The sequence below is a fragment of the Mandrillus leucophaeus genome, unplaced genomic scaffold (assembly GCF_000951045.1).
Source record: "Mandrillus leucophaeus isolate KB7577 unplaced genomic scaffold, Mleu.le_1.0 Scaffold756, whole genome shotgun sequence".
Classification (NCBI taxonomy): Eukaryota; Metazoa; Chordata; class Mammalia; order Primates; family Cercopithecidae; genus Mandrillus; species Mandrillus leucophaeus.
In genome coordinates this window covers 997408-1006002 of record NW_012108208.1, presented here as the reverse complement: position 1 = coordinate 1006002, position 8595 = coordinate 997408, and the positions used below count along the sequence as shown (strand labels likewise).

Below are 8595 nucleotides of genomic sequence, written 5' to 3'. Positions count from 1 at the left end.
ACTACTGATGTAATTTTTAATGGTTATTGGCTTATTTATATCTTATATTTTTTTCTTGAAACAATTTTGATAATTTACGTTTTCCAGAAAAAATGAAATTTAAACATTTTCAAATTTATTGACACAAAGTTGTTCAAGGTGCTATCTTGTGACTTTTAAAACATTCATTCTTTTCATTTTTCCTAAAATTATTTGTGGCTTCTTTATCATTTTGATTAGTTTTGATAATGTATTTTTATTTATCTTTTAATGAATCAATTGATTTTATTAATCACCTGTTTTTAAGTTGGTCTACTAGTCATTAATTTCTGTTCATATCTCTTGAAAAATAATTTCTTTCCAAGTTTTCTCACTATTATTTGTGCAGTTTTTTGATTTGAATGCTTAACTAATTTATTTTAAGTGTTTCTCTCTTTTTAAAAAAAATGCAAACAGTATTATGAGAATGCAATGTTATCTAGGAAAGTCACACGCTGGTTTCTTTCTAATAAAATGACAAAGGAGGTTTCTTAAATAATTTACAAAGGGCAGAAATTGCTCTTGAACAGGGCTACCCCTCCCAGCACACCCACAGTACTCTGCTTTGGGCATATAAATAGGTACCCGTGAGCCCATGGTCTTAAGCCTGGAAATATCTCCTATGCCTTCCTTGGAGTCCCTGGTAGGAAAAGCAGGGATGAGAGTGGGACCCCCCAAGAGCCTTGGCATCGGAAACACAGTGGGTGTGTGATTCTGTGGATGACTCCCCAAAAACCAGGCACCCAGGTACACAGCTCAGAGCTCTCAAACATCTGATGCTAGCACTTCACATTACAGATGAAGCAAATACAAGACTCAAGGTCAAGTGTAAGGTCAAGTGTAAGGTCAAGTGTATGGTGAGTTTCTAAGCCCAAGAGTCCCTGGAAAAGTAGAAGGAACAATTGTCCCTACCTCTGCAAGATCTCCACAAGACACTCCCAGGCTGTGGCAGGCAGTCACTGATGGGTCCAGATGCGGCTGGAGCAGGAGGGCACTGGGCTCCTTGTTAGTCAGATCCTTGTTAGCATGGCCCAGGGGTACTGATGACTCCTGGGGGTTTCCTCCAGGAAGCTCACTGGAAGCACAGACATCCTTGGTATGAAGCCTGGGTGGTCAGACAGGTCTTGTTTCCTGCAAGACAGAGCTGCAGAGCACTTCCTCCGTCATGAATGAGAGAGACGGTCATGTGACCACTCTCTTCCACCATAATAGCTTCGTCCAGTTCTTGGGAGAGCTTCTGGAGGTGCTGAGTTCCTGCCCCCGCAGGCCCTCGGTCACTGTCAGACTCACTGGGAGAGCAGAGGGGCTCTCTTGAGGAGTAGGGGCTCCGGAAGGCAGCCTCCCACCTCGACAGCCTTACTGGGTGGGCACGTGAGCCTATGGGGCAGAGAGGCGGTGATGCTCCTTCTCCCAGGGGTCTGCGGCTGAGCGGGCAGGGGCGGCTCCAGACAGCTGGGTGCTCTCGTGGCTCAGGCTGTGAGTTGGTGATCCACTGCCTTTCTGTGCCCCTCTCTTCCTCCTCCTGGCCTTCACCTGGGTCTCCACCAGCCATTTGGTGCCGCTTTGGCAGGACTCCTGGATTGTCTGTGACTTGGCACCCAAGGCACTCTTAGCTGAGGGAGCTGCAGCCTGGAGGCCCTGCTGCCCTGGCTCTGTTGTTTCCAGGCGTTCCCAGAAGGGTCCTGCCTGGAGGCTGAGGTTAACAGCTCTCAGGTGCAGCCTCCTTTGGAACTGTCTGCTTAGGGAACTCAGGGCTCCGGCGGAGGTCTCCTGATGGCTGACCAAAGGCTGCAGTTCCTTGCTGTCCTCCAGCTGTTCCTAGTGCTGTAGAGATTTCCGGCGCACAGAGGCCCCCATGCCCTGCCACCAGGAAAGCCATCTGCCTGGCCAAGAGTCTTCTCCGCCCACTACACCCTGACACCTCCAACGCCCACCCGAGCCCAAACACGTCGTGTTTCTCAGTTTTTAAAGAAATATACTTAAGGCTATGAATTTCATCCTTATAGTTTAGCTACACTCCATAAGACTTGACAGATAATTATTCATTCTACTTTGTTTTGTTTTTATGCCGTTAACCCATACAAAAATTTGCACATATTTATTAAGTTTTTAAAATATCAGTTTCCAAAATTTAAGGAGGGTTTGTTACTTTAAAAATATTTAATTGAATCAAAATTTGAGAATATGGTATGCATCTCATTAATTTTTCAAGAAATTTTTATGGCCTTTTATGTGGTTATTTTAAAACATGATGAAAACTTGGGCTGGTAAAAAATAAACAAATAAAAATAAAAAATAGAAAAATGAACCATGTGGTTTTCTTTATGGGGGTAAATATATTGATATACTTAATATTTAAATAGTATAAATAAATGAGAGTACTATATAATATAAATACTATATAATACATATTGAATACATAAACATTAGATAAAATCTGATAATTTTATTGTTTGATTCTTCTATATCTTAACTGACCTTTCTCCTCTCCTTCGCCAATCTTCTTTTGGTAAAAATTTATTAAAATCTTTCTGTGATGATCTGTTAATTTCTTTCTGTAATTCTGTACATTTTTGCTTTTAATAGTTCAAAACTATGCCATCCAGTGTATACAGTTCATGTAGTATCATTTTCTTATTGGACTTTCTTTTATTTTTGTGTAGCACTTTCCCTCTATTTATATTTTACATGTTAAATTGCTATTTTTGGCATTTTGATATTGATAAGCCTATGTCACTTTTCTTATTCTTCACATTTGTTTTTCCCTTATTTTGTCTTTAATCAGTTTAAATATGCATGTTTTTAGTCTTTACCCAGTTATTTTATAACAAAAAAATCTGCAAATGTTTTGTGATTTTAGATTTGTTTATTCTATTGACAAATATTAATGGAGTTCTTATAAATGCCAGATCATTTTCTCAGCGCTGAGAATGTATAAATGGAAAACAGATTAAATTCTTTCTTCTCAATGGATTCCACATTGTAGTGATAGGAGATGCACAAATAGCATAACAAATAAGCATATTTTATTATATATTATAAGGTGATAGGTCATATGGCAAAAATATAGAGCAGGCCAAGTGTATGGCAGTTTTACAGTGACGGTGGGAGTGATTGCAGAATAAATGAAATAGCCATGTTTGGCTTCATTGGAAAATGCTATATGAGCAAAGACTTGAAACAGGCGAGAGAGTGAGCTCTCCAGGAGAAGATCTTTTCAATTCCTAATGAGGAAGAGTGACTGGCATCTTCAAGGAACAGCAAGTAGGCCAGTATGGCTGTAGAAAATAGAATTTGGGGAAAGTAGCAAGAGATATAGTGCATTTAGTGGATAGGGAGATTGCATACGGTCTTGTAAGTCATAATAAGTAGCAATTGAATTTTCATATTATTTGACTATAGATTAAAGGAGTCAAGGGTAGAAGCGTGGAAAACACTTAGTAAACTACTATAGTTATCTAGGTGAGGGATGTTGGTGGCTTGAACCAAAGTGGAAACAGTAGAAATGATAATAATTGATCAAACCAATGTTATATTGAAGGTAGAGCCAATAAGGTTCCCTACTGGATATGGATGGGGGGCAGTGATAGAAGAAAATGTGTCAACAATACCTTTAAGTTTAGGGCTTGGCAACTTAAAAAAAAGTAATTTCCATTAAGTAACTACATAGAGCATGATTTGAGGGTGGGAAAATAAAGGCGTTCAGTATTGGACATCTTAAATTTGAGATATCTATTAGACATCTGAGCGGAGATTTCAAATAGGCAATTTGCTACATAAATATGGTATTCACAAGGGAGGTCCAAACTAGAGAATTAAAATTGGCAATCATGACATATAGATGATATTAAGTCATAGATTGGATGTCATCACCATAGGTGCATGTATAAATAGTCCAGAGACTGAGCCCTGGGGCACTCTAACGTTAAGAGATTCACTGTAAAGAGGATGAATTAGCAAGAGAGGCTAAGAGAAGTATCCAGAGATAGAAGAGAAGAAACAAGAGAGACTGGAATTCTGAAGTCAAGTGGACAGTGTTTCTAGGAGGTGGGAATGACCAGTTGTGTCAAATGATGTTGTTAGGTAAAGTGGGATGAGGACTGAAAATTGACCCTTGGATTTGTATAGGGAGATCAGTTAGGATGAAGTGGTTGGATCAAAAGCCTGATGGCAAGAGGGAAGTTGTAGTCAATGAATATAGACAACTTTTTCTAAGAGTTTAATTACAATAAAATTCAGAAAATGAGGGAGAATCTGGAGGGGTAAGTGGAATCGAGAGACATTTTTCTCCTGGGTATGTGTGTGTTTGGGTGTGCATGCATGCACACATATTTTAAGACGGAATTATAGAAGCATATCTACTACTTAAAGTGTCCCAGAAGAGAGGATAAGTCGATGATGTAGGAGAGGGAAAAGAGAATTGCTGAAGTCATCAAATAATCAGGAGGGGATGGTGTCCTGTACACAATTTGAAAGGCTAGTCTGGAGTCAAAGCACGAATCTTTCAACTATAGTTAAAGAATAAAGGCTGGCAGTCTGACTAGTGTGAGCACATATGGTAATGCAAGTTCGTAGAATGCAAGTTTGTAGATTTATTTTTCTAACTTCTACTACTCTCTCAGAGAAGTAGGAAGCTGACTTGTCATCTGAGAGGATGGGAGGGAAGGTGCCCAGGATTTGACAACAGAGAACGCATAGAACACTGATGTAGGAGAGGAGAAAAGGAAATGGACTTGGAATGTGTAGTTAAATTCCTTGGCAGCACTAAGGGGCCATTTGAGGTTTAAGGTCATGAATTTAAAGTGGGACCAGTCAGTGTTTCAGTGTTTTTCCCAGCCATATTCAGCTGCAGCATGCCAGGGCAGTGAGGACAGGGGGTTTTAACCAAGGTTGCCGTTCTACCAAGTGAATACCATAAAGGCAGAGAGATGCAATGGAGTTGGCAGTGTATACTAATTGTAAAGCCAGATCATGGATTTTAAGCAGGGTAAGGAGAAGAGTAAGAATATCTAAAAAGTGCAGGATCATGAAAAGGTGATAGGATCAATAAATTAGAGATTCTGGTGGAGCTGAAGGATTATTGTGTTCAGGCTCTAGAGAGAGTTAAACTGGAAAGATAAGTGAAAAGATAGAGTTGATTTTTAAATAGGTCATTCTCTGGCAATCCATGTGGAGACAGCTGCTCTTAAGAAATTCCTGGCCAGGCATGGTGGCTCCTATTTGTAATCCCAGCACTTTGGGAGGCCAAGGCAAATGGATCACCTCAGGTCAGAAGATTGAGACCAGCCTGGCCAACATGGTGAAACCCTATCTCTGCTAAAAATACAAAATTAGCCAGATGTGGTGGCACATGCCTGTAATCCCAGCTACTGGGGAGGCTGAGGCAGGAGAATCAATCGAACCCGGGAGGCAGAGGTTGCGGTGAGCAGAGATTGTGCCATTGCACTCCAGCCTGGGTAACAAGAGCAAAACTCATCTCAAACAAACAAACAAAAAAATTAGAAATTCCAAAATGGTCTTATATTTGCTCTTGTTGGTGATTCAAGTGTTTTGTCACTCGAGTCTACTTTTCATGTTAATTTCTCAGTTTGGGAGTAAATTTTAATCCCAAGTCACAAAAAGACTTTGAAAAATCTAACTCAGAGTCTTAACATCGTATGTTTTACCAATAAATATGTTAGTATGTATCTCTAAAAATTATTTTAGAGATTTTAGGACAAACTTAGGACTATTTATTTAGCACAACCATAATATTATCACAGAAAAAACAAAAACAAGTACAAACCATCATTAATTTCTTAATCAATGTTAAAGTTTTCAATGATCTCGTATACATCATTATTTTAACAGTTTTTTTGAATCAAGATCCAAACAAGATTATAACATTGCATTAGTTAATGTATCTTCTATATTTCTTTAAGTCATTAGATTTTTCCTCCAACTTGTTTTTTCTTATAATTCTTGTAAATCAGGTTCTTATTTTCCTAGCTGCTGATATAATTTAACATGTTTCTCTGTCACTTATGTTTCCTATAAATTAAATCAGCTTTATGTTAAATTTTTTTATGTGTGGCAAATTGTTTCTTTTCCATCAAGAAGACATAGTTCCTGTTCATCATTCTTTCTGTGATGTTAGCAGACATTGATGTGCAATGTGTAAATTTTTAATGTTTTCTTACTATCAAATTTTTACACACTAAGGACATAAATACAGATCATTTTATCACATTTCACTGAAGCATTTCTAATTTATCATTCTATTATCTTCAACAAAAGAAGAATTGCTGTTGTTGTTGTTGTTTTGACCAGCCTGTGATCTTCCAACGTGTTAGCTGCAGAGATAGCTGAACTGCCATTCAATATTTTTTTTAATTTTTAATTTTTTTGTAGAGAGGAGTCTCCCTATGTTGCCCATGCTGGTCTTTAACTCCTGGCCTCAAGTGATCCTCCTGCCTTGGCCTCCCAAAGTGCTGAGATTACAGGTATGAACCACTGCACCCAGCCCACCGTTCAATATAGCTTGAAGATTTGAACCAATAACAAATCTTGATTTGCTGTCATGACATCATGTGGATGTACTGGTAACAGACTGGGCTCAGCTATGTCAAAAACTCCCAGATCTGTGCAAAAGTAGTAAGAAATACACTGATGACTGAAGTCAAAGCAAACGCTGAAAAAGCTCCTGGTAGCAGCACAAAAATGGTGAATGTAAAAAAGGAGTAATTGTATACTGACTAAAGCTTGAAATGTTACACTTTTAAGGTGGAGATCTATGAATATATAGTATGGCAGTTTGAAACATTCTCATGTCATGAAAAATAAAAGGTCTAAATTAAGGTGTGATTTTTTAAAAGTACATAATTATTTCCTACATTGGAAGAAATAGAAGAGATAAAGGCATGATATCAGCTCCCTCAGGATATATATCGATTGGGACAAAGAAACTGGTGACTGACCTTTTAGTTGGAAAAAGAATACACAGAGCGTGCAGAACCAGAGAGGGATTCCGAAAGTAGGAAGATATTGAGAGGAATAAAAGAAGATGAGATAAGTAATAAACTTGAAGTAAAAAAGAACACAAAGGTAAAAAATGACTTGACCTCTCTGGGAAGTATCTTTACAATATGTAATAAGCAATTAAACTATTAATACTCTTATTTTTATTTTAAGTTTCAGGGTACATGTGCAGGATGTGCAAGTTTGTTACATAGGTAAACATGTGCCGTGGTGATGCACCTATCAACCTATCACCTAGATATTAAGCCCAGCATACATTAACTGTTTTGCCTAATGCTCTTCCTGTCCCCCTACCCCACCCCTTGACAGGCCCCAGTGTGGGTTGTTCCCCTCCCTGTGTCCGTGAGTTCTCATTGTTCAGCTCCCACTTATAAGTGAAAACATGAGGTGTTTGGTTTTTTGTTCATACACTAGTTTGCTGAGGATAATATCATCAATTATTTTACAAAAAATTTTGGAATGACATACTATATGCTGTTATTTATCTAACCATTTTCCAGATATATACCTTGGGATAGTAATTTTTAACTTTTGTTAAACCACATGTTAAACAACTCAAACTTGGAACTATCAGACTTTTTCTTTAGGATAGTTTTTTAGAAGTAGAATAACTAAGTCAAAGAGTATTAATAATACTCTTTGATACTTTTATTACTAACTTTTAATAAAAGTATCAAACAGTATTATTAATACTTATATATAATACTATTTTGACTCAATTATTCTACAGTTTTCTAACATTCTTTCAGCATGTAATATCAACTTCCTTCTTCTTTACCTCATAGAAAATGAAGAAAGAAACACAAATGTTTTCAACAGAAGAATAAATATAATTCTGTTTTAGAAAAAAAAAAACATAGTGGTAGCAGAATGACCATTTGCCATTTCCCTTCCTGTGAAATCTTTTTGATCTTTGCCCATATTTTCTTATTGAGGTATTGATATATTTCTTATCAGTTTCCCTGAACTCTTTCAAACATCAAGGTATTATTAAAGATAATAATTCTTTTTCATATGTGTGATGAATTTTTCTCCCAGTTTAATATTTGTCTTATGGTTTTATTTTTATATCTTTGGGCCTTTTTTTCTTTGTATGTCTTCATGATGAATGTAATACACATTGCTTATAACAAACAATACAGACATTCATAAAGTAAAAAGCAAAGCAAAGGGTAGGATAACACAGTATAAAGATCATTGTGTATGTAAACTATCCTACTTTTTTATGCTTTCTCAGTTTTGTGTAGCGTTGTTTAAGATTCTGTATATGCCCGTGTGTTTTCATTGGAGATTTCCATTTCTCTAGGATGGCATGGTGTTTTAGATTTAAAAAGGACGAAGGGGGATTGTTGCCTCAGTTGAATTTCTAGTATTCCCTTCTACCCAACGTTCTGAGAGGAAATCTTACTGATCATAAGTCATTTTTCTGGAACTTTTAGCAACTGAAGAAACAATTTGAACAAACTCTTAGTTTCGAACGTGGCTTGTTAGGTCATCTATAAAAACAAAGAGCAGGGCCGGGCGCGGTGACTCACACTTGTAATCCCAGCACTTTGGGAG

At 37.5% G+C, this 8595-nt stretch overlaps 1 pseudogene; it reads right to left on the bottom strand.

Moving 5' to 3' along the window:
- Positions 1-1090: 1090 nt before the first annotated feature.
- Positions 1091-8457, bottom strand: LOC105529236 (annotated as a pseudogene).
- Between the last annotated feature and the right edge of the window lie 138 nt (positions 8458-8595).